The sequence below is a fragment of the Stenella coeruleoalba genome, assembly GCF_951394435.1.
Source record: "Stenella coeruleoalba genome assembly, chromosome: 7".
Classification (NCBI taxonomy): Eukaryota; Metazoa; Chordata; class Mammalia; order Artiodactyla; family Delphinidae; genus Stenella; species Stenella coeruleoalba.
In genome coordinates this window covers 72,992,727-73,005,670 of record NC_137153.1, presented here as the reverse complement: position 1 = coordinate 73,005,670, position 12,944 = coordinate 72,992,727, and the positions used below count along the sequence as shown (strand labels likewise).

General features: G+C 41.2%; 1 protein-coding gene across 1 annotated transcript in view; it reads right to left on the bottom strand.

Moving 5' to 3' along the window:
• TJP2 (tight junction protein 2) overlaps nucleotides 1–12,944 on the bottom strand; it is a 134,144-nt gene that overhangs the window by 85,826 nt on the left and 35,374 nt on the right. The gene's annotated exons all lie outside the window — the stretch shown is intronic.

Sequence of the window (12,944 nt, the reverse complement as noted above, 5' to 3'; positions counted from 1 at the left end):
AAGAGAAAAAAGTATGGCCCATCCCGCTCTTAAGTTGAAAAGCGAAACTCGGCCTACACTCACAAGAAGGTAAAAGGTAAAAGGTCTGATCTGACCAGCTGACAAGATACAGATGCCGGGCTCTCTCCCTGAAAAGTTGCTTGACTTCCTGCCTAATCAAAACAAGTTTGGCAGTTTATGTGGAAAAACAAGTACAGCAGATGCCTCTCTGAAAGTGTGAGGCTTCTGGCCTCCTTTGGAATGGCTAAGTGCCTACCTCTGAATAAAAAGCACTGTGAGTAACATTTCCCATTTTCCTTCAAGTCTCCAGAATTAGACGTTTTGGCTGTATTCCTGATGTAAGGTGTTACTCTCCTGATGAAAGAGCCATTTTTAAAAAATGTTTCCCAAATTAGGCGGTTCGGACAAATAATAACAATGGCAGCATTTGTGAACTGGTCACACCTTAGTGACATGAGCTTACACCACTAAGCATTTAAAGAGGAACAAAGGAACCCAGAATGTAGCAATTATATCTGCTGAGTGATTTCCTTTTTCTCTCTAGAGTTCTACAGTCCAATATGATAACCACTTGCCACATGTGACTATTGAATACATTTAAATTAACTAAAATTAGGGCTTCCCTGGTGGTGCAGTGGTTAAGAATCTGCCTGCCAACACAGGGGACATGGGTTTGAGCCCTGGTCTGGGAAGATCCCACGTGCCGCGGAGCAACTAAGCCCTGTGCGCCACAGCTACTGAGCCTGCGCTCTAGAGCCCGAGAGCCACAACTACTGAGCCTGTGTGCCACAACTGCTGAGGCCCACCGCCTAGAGCCTGAGCTACACAACTAGAGAAGCTACTGCAATGAGAAGCCCCTGCACCACAAGAAAGAGTAGCCCCCACTCGCCGCAAGTAGAGAAAGCCCGCGCACAGCAACGAAGACCCAGTGCAACCAAAAATAAATAAATAAAATATTTATTTTTATAAATTAACTGAAATTAAAGGAAACAAAAAATTCAGTTTCTTAGTCACATTAGTCACATTTCCAGTGCTCAATCAGTAGCCACATGTGGCTAGTGGTTACATTGGACAGTGTAGATATAGAATATTTCCATCATTGCAGAAAGTTCTATTGCATCACACTACTCCAAATGATGACATACTTTTACAGTAGAAATACAAATATTTTGGCACAATACATAGTTCTGACTCAGATGTTGAAAAAAAGTGATTCAATTGATACAGTAGCATTGCTGGTGGCAGTATAAATCAATACAACTCTTTGGAAAAACAAGTTATAGTAGTACATATTTTTCACATGTGGGCGTGCACATGTGAACCCCACTCCTAGAATTTTTTTCTCTGAAGACCTTCTATCCAACAAGTAATTACCAAACACCTTCTGTCAAGTCTGAACCCCCTCATAAAAGACTTAGGCTCTATCCTCAGAGAGTCAGTTTATTGTAGTAGACAATCAGTAAATTATAAGAAACCACGTAAGTGTTGACATTCCTGGCAGACTCAGGGTAGTCTGGGGGCTTTCAGGAGAGGTGTTCCTCACCAGACTAGGGGTATGGAGTTTAGGGAAGGCTTTCCAGAAATGAGGTAGCTTACACATTCTAAAGGACAGGCAGGAATGAGTTTGTGAGACAAAAAGAGGGGCAAGAACTTTCCAGATGAAGGCAATAAATAACAAGTAGAGAAACAAGGAAGGAAGACCATGGGCTTGCTCTTGAGGTGCCAGGAAGTAAGGCTGTCCAGACAAGCAAGGGCAGTGTTCTACTGTGACACAATAGAAGAGGGATTAGACTGGCATTTTATGAAGATCACTCTGTCAGCTTCTTGGAAGATGGATGAGTTGGGTGGCAGTTGTGGGGAGGGGCATCAGTAAGAATGACAAGACCAGCAAAAAAAAAAAGAAAAAAAAATGGATTTTTGTGGGAATGCAGGTGAGAGATGATGCGGCTATGAAGTTAGACAAAAGGAGCCACTTCAAGAGAAATTAAGGAAGTATAATCAGCAGACTGAGTGCCTGCCTGACCAGATGCGAGGTAAGGAAGAGGGAAGTAAGTCTACGGTGACTCTTAGGTTTCTGGCTTAACTAAGTCGATGACGGTGCCTTTTGCCAAAATAGGAAACACAGGAGTGGGAGCAGATGTTGAGAGGGGCTTGAGGAAGGATGGTGAATTCGATTAAGGACTGATTGGGTTTTGAGGACTACGCGTTCTCCAGGTGGAGATGCTCAAGTATCTACTATATGCCAGGTATTGATGAGTGTTTGCGTAGAGAGATTTGAGGTGGAGGAAGAGATTTGGAAATCACCAATGTCTCAAGAAAGCTGAAGTCATGGGAGATAAAGAGACTTTTCAGAGAAGTGATGAAGACTGAGGCAGAAGAAGAATAAGGATAGAACCCATCCCTGGGAATGCCAATATTTAAGGGGCAAGCTTAAGTCCTCAGAGTAGAGATAAAAGAGGAACTGCCAGAAGGGGAAGGAAAAAATCCTCTGGGGGAAGGAAAAAATCCTCTAGTGCAAGGTGTCCAAAAAGTCAAGAGAAGAATGAATTTCAAGAAGGGAAGAATAGCCAACATGGAACTTCGAGGAGTTCAACTAAGATAACAACAGAAGACATTCACCAGGAAGAGGACCACTGCTCATCCTGGCCAGCGCTGTTTCAATGGCAAGATGGGACTGGAAGTTAGATGACAGAGGGTGACTGGGAGGTGGGACAGCACTTCATTGTATGCCTATTTATAATAACACAAGGTGGAAACCATCAATGTTCAAGGATGGAGGGCTATTAAATTACAGCAAATCAACTTAATTGGCATAGCAAGCCATCATTTAAAATTATATAAAGAAGTCTGGGACTTTCCTGGCAGTCCAGTGGTTAAGACTCCACGCTTTCATTACAAGGGGCACGGGTTTGATCCTTGGTTGGGGAACTAAGATCCCGCAAGCCATGCAGTGCAGCCAAAAAAAAAAAAAAAGTATCTATCCTGATGGCAATAACCAAGAAATTACAAAAGAAAAGAATTGGAAACTATATGAGAACATGGTTTGATGAATGGATAGGATTGTGTGTATTTTTCTTTTTAAATTGTAGTTATTGTTTGTGCAATAGATAATTTTTCAACACTTGTCATTATGTATTACAGTGTAAGATCCTTAAATTATAGTCAGAAGACCTCAAATAAATGTAATAAACTAAACACTTTTAATTAGATTTCCTCAAGAATGTTAAGATTTGGGGATAGACACACACACGCGCGCTTACATACATATTTGCAACATGATTATAAAGTATGATTAAATGGGAGCAAAGGAACCTGACATGAAAAGGTCCAGGCTAACTGAGCAATTTAATTGGCCTGCACACTGGATGGCAGATTAGAATTATAAAGACACTCTTCTTCAATAAGTGTTTCTCTTTTTCTTAGTTTTTATTTTTTACATATGTTCCCATATCTCTTCCCTCTTGCGTCTCCCTCCCTCCCACCCTCCCTATCCCACCCCTCCAGGCGATCACAAAGCACCGAGCTGGTGAATAAGTGTTTCTTGAATGCCTAGCATGTACCCTGGGGTAGGTATACAGAAGATAAAGGCAATATAAAACAGGGGGCTTGCTCACAGCATGAAGAGAAAGACATGTAAACAAACGATGACAAGGCACAAGAATTGCTCAAGTACAAGTACGACTGAAGTGCTGACGGGTTAAAACTCCGCCTGAGGAAAGGGCACTTTTCAGGAGACAAGGCCCGGCATCCCCTTAACTTTCCAAATCAAAGGACCATACCAATAGCTGTGCATATTCACTTAAAGGACTCCTTCTTCCACAAGCAGCCACCCACAGCCCCTAAAAGAACATCCAGGAGAGAGACATTCAAAGTTTTGCTCTGCCCCTCATGCCTTCACCTTTCGTTATTTAATGTTATGCTTGCTCACTTTCAAAGTTTGCTAACTCCACATGCGTGCACCTAGGAATGGCCCTGTAAGCACACAGCGACAAGGTGGCCGTCCACAAGCCAGCAAGAGGGCCCTCACTAAGAACCAAGTCTGCCAGCACCTTGATCTTGGACTTCTCAGCCACCAGAACTGTGAGAAGTAAATGTCTGTTGTTTAAGCCACCCTTTCCGTGGTGTTCTGTTATAGCAGCCTGAGCTAAGGCAGCCTCCACCTCCTACATGAGTGGACCCTGCTGCGTTCTCCAAGCACAGCTCAGGCTGCAGACTCCCAACCTCACTTCCTGGAGCTACACTGGCCCTTCTTTGTAGTTGTTGCTCTTGAGACCCTGCCAAGCTCATTTCTGCCCCAGAGCCTTTGTTGGAGCTTCTCTGCCTGGACCACAGAGCCAGCTCCTGCTTAGATTTCTCTTTCCATCTAAAGTAGGAAGCATCCCGAGGTAGTTATCAGGAAGCAATGCCCTCAGGAGAAAGCCAAGTCTAAATTAAAGCAAGGAGGTGGAGTCCAGCTGAGTGTTTCATTTACTGTGAATCAAGGGTTTCAGAGAGCCCAGTGCAGGGGTATGAAGGGGGGGGGGGGCGGTAGCAGGTTTGTTTAGGGGAAGTGAAGACCAGAGAGGAACAACAGCAGGAAGGGAGAACAGCCCAAGAAAGGGCCCCCTCTTTTTAAACATCATCATCATTATTACCACCATTGGTAACATGTTGGCATTGCTGCTATCATCACTATGATGAAAAGGGTTAGAGTAAGAGCAAAAAGGATGAACACATCAGGAATCAGACTTAACGGGGAGAGAAAGTTCTCAGTTGGGGGAATGCTGCCTTCTATTCGCCTCTCCTCTCCCTGCCAGTGGCACAAACTCCAAACCCCAGCATCCCCCATACCCGCCCCGCCCTGGGTAAGAACTCGGCCATGGGTTCATCTGGCCACAAAGTTGTCAAAAGAATTAGCTGTGCAACTCAGAGTCAGCTGCATGGATTATACGTCTGAGGAGGCCCCAGACTGGCGTTACGGGGGGCAGTTCTGGCTGGAAGGAGGTGGCTGTGGTCTGGGCTGACCTTGGGGTGCAAGGCTGTCAGTGGGCAGGCTTCTAGGAGACTTATGGGGCTGGTCTGGGTGTGCTCAGGCTGGCAGGCAAGGCAAGGTGTACTCAGCCTGATGAACAGGGAGTTGAGATAAAGCATAATCCAACTCCAAACCTGGCGATCCTAAAAGCACTTTCTGGGGTATGGTCTCATCTGGACAGACCCTGCTAGAGAGAGCACTCTGCCTGTGGGGGAACCCTCCCCTCCTGGCAAGGTGCCCTGGGTCCTAGAGGCACTGTGCTCTGCGTTTTGATATATTTTTTTAATTATTTCACTACTATTTACATTGCAGAGTATATAAAATCCACACTCTTCGGGGACAGGTGCCGCTTGTTAACCTTACTCCATTAAAAAACAAAAAAACAAAAAAAACCTGGATAGAAAGTAATTGATTAAATGCACATTGTGTGCCGCAAAATCTTTCAAACACTACTTTAACTGATTTAATGTAAATCCTCGCATCGCCCCTGTATATTTGGCATTATTGCCCTACTTTAAGATGAGGAAACCAAACTTCCCGGAGGAAAACAGCCTGCCCAAGGTCATCACGGAGTAGATGGTGGGTAAGACTCCAGACCTACTGGACTCAACGCCCATTCTCATCACTGCTCTCTGGCCCCTCGCCTCTACAGCAATAAAACAATTGCACACAGTTGGGGTAGAGGTAAGTCTTTGGTTGTTATTATTGTTGTTTTCCTTTTGGCTCCTTTTAACAGAACTTAAGAGGGGTTTTGCTGACACAACAACCGAACAAACAATGCTGGGGAATATTTGTGAAAATCTTCCTCTACAATATTAGAAAGGTAAATGCCGCAAATGTCATTTGACTCCAGCTAGGTGAGCCAGGAATTAGAATTCTCAATTCAAATATGATTCTGGTGCTAAGAATTCCAGCGGTCCCTCTCCCAGAATAAGTTCTGTAAGAAAAACACTTTAATAAGGTCATAATTTTCCTTTTTAAGGAAAAATGCCCTCATCTCCCATGCAAGGGAGGGAATCCAAGGTGAGAGAGGCCCAGGGGACTGTCCACGTGATACACAAGTCCTCCAGGAAGACCAGAGGGGTCCCTGGCAACACCTGAATTTCTTTTAAAAAAATTATCAACAGAATCCTCTAGCCCTAAGATCTCAGTACCCTGATAGACACAGATTGAAATTGTTGAAGTGTCTCCTTGACTGTCAAAGAATCCTCAGACCTGAAAGGGGCCTTAGAAAAGAGCTGCAAACAGACAGTTTTCCAGGGCAGCCACGCAAAACAGTGCAGGCCTCTTAAAACAAAGGAAGCTGGGCCTGGGAAAGGCACTTCCAAGAGGCATTCGATAAAGCTTGAAACATGGCTCTAAAGCTTGAAACATGGCTCGTAGCATTTGTTTCTATAAGAACAGCTTCCTAAATTTTCCTGATGATAAGAATCACCTGAGGCATCCCAGGTCCCTCCCTGAGATACTGATTCGGTGGATCTGAGAAGGGCCCTGGGGAAATTTACATTTTCAGCAGGTACCCACCAGGGTGAGCCTTATCATCAGGGAGGTTTAGGACATTCTGCCAAAGGGACGTGGTTACAATTCTCTGACCCAAGACAGGAAGGTTACCATTTTGAAGGGAGGTAAAACATTTCCAAGGTCAGAAAATAATTCTCTACTTGCAAAACGTCTTTGGTTTACAAACGAAAGGGTCTGATCTTATAATCCTCTTGGTATGCTGTTTTGCATACGTATTTATATATACACATATGTTTGGATTTCAGTTATTTTTAAATAAATGATACTTGTTTAATTTACACAAGCCATACAGTAGATCACACAAAAAACAGTAAAATGCAACTAAAGTGTCATCATCCAGAGCAAACTACTGTTAATAATTCGATGAGCATCCTTCCAGGTACCCCTATGCACAGGTAAGCATGTAGATATCATACATAACGTTATATACCTGGGACTATACTAGACATGCTCTTTTGCTACCTGTTATTTCTACATAGGAATATCGTTTGACTAAGTTTTTCATGGCAATATAGATCTATATTATCATTTTTCTAGCTGCATAATATTCCATTTGTATGAATATACCATAATTTGCTGAATAAATACTTAAAAGTTCTTTTAAAAACTGGTATAGAGGACAAAGTAAAAATCAGATGGATGAAACTCTTAAGATTTTCCATAGACAATGAGAAAACAAGTAGCTTGTAAGACTCAGGCACAATTCATAAGATGTGTATAGTGTACAGGACTTCCCTGCTGGTCCAGTGGGTAAGACTCTGCGCTCCCAATGCAGGGGGCCCAGGTTTGATCCCTGGTCAGGGAAGTAGATCCCACATGCATGCCACAACTAAGAGTTCGCATGCTACAACTAAGAAGTCCGCAACTTAGTCTGCAACTAAGACATGGTGCAGCCTAAATAAATAAATATTTTTTTAAAAAAAAGATGTTTATAGTGTACATAGTATGTTAGTAACGTGTAAGATATGTTATAAAACAAAATAAATGGAGTGTTTTTTATGTTAAATATAGATGAAAAGAATGAAACAAATAAGAATGTTACTTATAAATAGAAGGGTTCTGATGGAAGGACAAAGTAAATCGTAAATATTCATATTGAATAAAATATTAATAAATGTAATAATATCTAATTTACAATTGTATTTGTTTAGATATAATATGATGTAATAATACATTTTTATAACTATATTATTGTTAATAATAAATATTCCCTATCTAATAAAATATTAATGATACATAATAAAGCCCAGCTCATGTTGCCTCCATATTGACAGCTAAATCATCCTAAATTGATCACCCATTGGTGATCTCTGTCCCAAAATGCAGACAAATTACTAGTGAGCTATAGCTATTGGCCAGGAATACTCGCCCTGCGTCCCTCCGATGGAGCAAGCCTATGCTGGCTTCAGACACCTTTTATCTGCTAAGACCCCTTGTTCAACAACAGGTCTGATCTTTGTGACCACACCGTCACTGGGGAAAGCTGACACCGCACAGAGACAGGACATATAAAGATTGCAAGCACAGGTTCCAGAGTATGGACCTTTCACCCTATTAATATCCTAACCTAACTATGTTAAAGTGTTCAAATCTTTTTCCTTGCTTCTCACTGCATGTTTTCAAATTGAATAAATCGTGTGACTGCAACACCCGACTTTGGTGTCTGAGCCTTTCTGTCTCATAATCTCTGGGAGAGCTTGCCTGGCAGTGTCCTTGGAGGCTAAGACTGCATCAAGGTAATTTCCCACATTCCTAGAGTAATGGAGAGAAGCAAGCAACAGGGAATTCCTGTCCAGGGTATTTTGTCTAATCTCGCCCTACAATCACATTACCTCTAAATGAATCAAAATTTTGTCTGAACTGAAAATCACTGTCACCAACCACTGAACTAATGAAAACGTGAAGTACCAAAATCAGGGCTCCAGTGATGACACTCCTCCCAACCAGAAGCTCATTGCATTATTTTATTATAATGGGAATCATAAAATAAGCTTACTCCAGCCTTCCCCACACAGCCACAGCACCAGGAGCACAATAAAGGCAGCACACACACAGACAATGTAACTGCTGATTGAAAATTCAATTGCACATCTCAGCCACGGAAGAGCCCTTGTCCATGAAAATTTTCTTAGGCAGTACTGTGCTTAGCCTAGAGGGTACCTAAAGCCAGTTACTGGATCCCTGAGTGTCTGGAGTAGGTGGAGGATGAAGTGCTGAAGAGAGAGGCAGGTGGTGGGGAGGAAAAAGGGTGATAAGTACAGAGATTCCATTTAAGAAATGTGGCTGTGAAAAGTAAGAGAGAGGTGGGGCTCTGGGTTCACAAGCCCCTAGTCATCTTTGAATTGTTGGGTTCTGGGCTCTCTAAAACATGCAGGAGTATAATTAAATTTATGTTTCAGAACCTAGATGGAATATTACTCATCTATGTGCTATACTTAAAATGTCCAGACATCTCAGATTCCAGTGATAGGCCAATGGCCACCTCTCTGTCTTGCTGATTTCATAAGTGAACAATGCACTCTAATTTTTGTTTGGAAAACATGGTAGACTATAACTAACACATTCAAAAATAAACACTTCATATTTTTATTTTTCTTCCACTTCAATGGTACACCAATTTGTCACAATGAAAGTTTGCTTAAATTCCTAAAATGACAAAGTCTTTGTATCTACGTATTTGGAGCAATGCTCTTTCATTTTAAATACTTAGAGAAGAAAGTACGGACTTATTCTTTGGGTACTGACAAAACTATTTGTCTGAAATCTCTATAGCTAGACAATTAAGTTGCCTGAATCTCAGAATGCTGAAATAATTCCAAGAAAATGTATTTATAATACAAGTGCACGTTGCTTAAAACATTTAGGCTGGTTTGAGATGGAAATTAAGAATAGAACATCTCGTGTCTGCTTCCAGCTCAGCGGAGGGCCAGGAAGGAGGTGCACCAGCCACAAGTGACAGGCGAAGCCCAACAACGTTGTAACAGCCCTTGGGCTGAGTGGAGGTACTTCCTCCACTGAAGTCTTGAACCCCTCAAACTCATCCATGAGGACTGGAATCAACTTCTTCCAAATTTCCATTAATGTGAGAAACAGGCTGAGGGAGATTTGGGCTGTGCCTGGGTTCCACAACCAGCAAGTGACTGAGGCATCACTTCATCCACTTCTTCTGACTTTAAACCCTTCTGCTCTCTCAAGTGTCAGGTGCCTGCCACAGTTTCTCAATCAGGGATCGAACTCATGCCCCCTGCAGTGAAAGCATGGAGTCTTAACCACTGGACCAGGGAATTCCCCAGAATCTGCTTTTGACCAAGACTCCTCCCACCAACCAGGTGGGTGGCTGACAGTTTTTGTGCTTGAGCCAGGTGTCAGGCCTGAGCCTCTGAAGTGGGAGAGCCCAGTTCACGACATTGGACCACCAGAGACCTCCCGGCCCCATGTAATATCAAATGGTGAAAGCTCTCCCAGAGATCTCCATCTCAACGCTAAGACCCATCTCCACTCAACGACCAGCAAGCTACAGTGCTGGACACCCTATGCCAAACAACTAGCAAGACAGGAACACAACCCCACTCATTAGCAGAGCAGCTGCCTAAACTCATAATAAGTTCACAGATACCCCAAAACACACCACCAGGTGTGGTCCTGCCCACCAGAAAGACAAGATCCAACCTCAACCACCAGAACACAGGCACCAGTACCCTCTACCAGGAAGCCTACACAACCCACTGAACCAACCTTACTCACTGAGGGCAGACACCAAAAACAACAGGAACTACGAAACTGCAGCCTGTGAAAAGGAGACCCCAAACACAGTAAGTAAAGCAAAATGAGAAGACAGAGAAATACACAGCATATGAAAGAGCAAGGTAAAAACCCACCAGACCAAACAAATGAAGAAGAAATAGGCAGTCTACCTGAAAAAGAATTCAGAGCAATGATAGTAAAGACATCCAAAATCTTGGAAACAGAATGGAGAAAATATAAGAAATGTTTAACAAGGACATAGAAGAACTAAAGAGGAAACAAACAGTGATGAACAACACAATAAAGGAAATTAAAAATTCTCTAGAAGGAATCAATAGCAGAATAACTGAGGCAGAAGAATGGATAAGTGACCTGGAAGATAAAATAGTGGAAATAACTAGCACAGAGCAGAATAAAGAAAAAAGAATGAAAAGAATTTAGGACAGTCTCACAGACCTCCGGGACAACATTAAAGGCACCAACATTCGAATTATAGTGGTTCCAGAAGAAAAAGAGAAAAAGAAAGGGACTGAAAAAATATTTGAAGAGATTATAGTTGAAAACTTCTCTAATATGGGAAAAGAAATAGTCAATCAAGGCCAGGAAGCACAGAGAGTCCCATAGAGGATAAATCCAAGGAGAAACACACCAAGACACATATTAATCAAACTATCAAAAATTAAATACAAGGAAAACACATTAAAAGCAGCAAGGGAAAAACAACAAATAACATACAAGGGAATCCTCATAAGTTTAACAGCTGATCTTTCAACAGAAACTCTGCAAGCCAGAAGGGAGTGAAAGGACATATTTAAAGTGATGAAAGAGAAAAACCTACAACTAAGATTACTCTACCCAGCAAGGATCTCATTCAGATTCAACAGAGAAATTAAAACATTTACAGACAAGCAAAAGCTAAGAGAATTCAGCACCACCAAACCAGCTCTACAACAAATGATTAAGTAACCTCTCTAGGCAGGAAGCACAAGAGGAGGAAAAGACCTACAATAACAAACCCAAAACAATTAAGAAAATGGTAATAGGAACACACATATCGATAACTACCTTAAATGTAAATGAATTAAATGCTCCAACCAAAACACAGACTGGCTGAATGTATACAAAAACAAGACTTGTATATATGCTGTCTACAAGAAACCCACTTCAGATCTAGGGACACGTACAGACTGAAAGTGAGGGGATGGAAAAAGATATTCCATGCAAATGGAAATCAAAAGAAAGCTGGAGTAGCAATTCTCATATCAGACAAAAGAGACTTTAAAATAAAGACTATTACAATAGACAAAGAAGGACACTACATAATGATCAAGGGATCAATCCCAGAAGAAGATATAACAATTGTAAATATTTATGCACCCAACATAGGAGCACCTCGATACATAGAGCAAATACTAACAGCCATAAAAGGGGAAATGGACAGTAACACAATCATAGTAAAGGACTTTAACACCCCACTGTCACCAATGGACAGATCATCCAAAATGAAAATAAATAAGAAAACACAAGCTTTAAATGACACATTAAACAAGATGGACTTAATTGATATTTATAGGACATTCCATCCAAAAACAACAGAATACACATTCTTCTCAAGTGCTCATGGAACATTCTCCAGGAAAGATCATATCTTGGGTCACAAATCAAGCCTTGGTAAATTTAAGAAAACTGAAATCATATCAAGTATCTTTTCTGACTGCAATGCTATCAGACTAGATATCAATTACAGGAAAAAATCTGTGAAAAATAAAAACACATGGAGGCTAAACAATACAATACTAAATAACCAAGAGATCACTGAAGAAATCTAAGAGGAAATCAAAAAATACCTAAAAACAAATGACAATGAAAACATGACAACCCAAAACCTATGGGATGCAGCAAAAGCAGTTCTAAGAGGGAAGTTTATAGCAATATAATCCTACCTCAAGAAACAAGAAACATCTCAAATAAACAACCTAACTTTATACCTAAAGCAATTAGAGAAAGAAGAACAAACCCCCCCCCCCCAAAGTTAGCAGAAGGAAAGAAATCATAAAGATCAGATCAGAAATAAATGAAAAAGAAATATAATCCTACCTCAAGAAACAAGAAACATCTCAAATAAACAACCTAACTTTATACCTAAAGCAATTAGAGAAAGAAGAACAAACCCCCCCCCCCAAAGTTAGCAGAAGGAAAGAAATCATAAAGATCAGATCAGAAATAAATGAAAAAGAAATGAAGGAAACAATAGCTAAGATCAATAAAACTAAAAGCTGGTTCTTTGAGAAGATAAACAAAATTGATAAACCACTAGCCAGAATCATCAAGAAAAAAAGGGAGAAGACTCAAATCAATAGGATTAGAAATGAAAAAGGAGAAGTAACAACTGACACTGCAGAAATACAAAGGATCATGAGAGATTACTACAAGCAACTAAGAGCCAATAAAATGGACAATCTGGAAGAAATGGACAAATTCTTAGAAAAGCACAACCTCCAGAGACTGAACCAGGAAGAAATAGAAAATATAAACAAACCAATCACAAGTGCTGAAGTTGAAACTGTGATTAAAAATCTTCCAACAAACAAAAGCCCAGGACCAGATGGCTTCACAGGTGAATTCTATCAAACATTTAGAGAAGAGCTAACACCTATCCTTCTCAAAC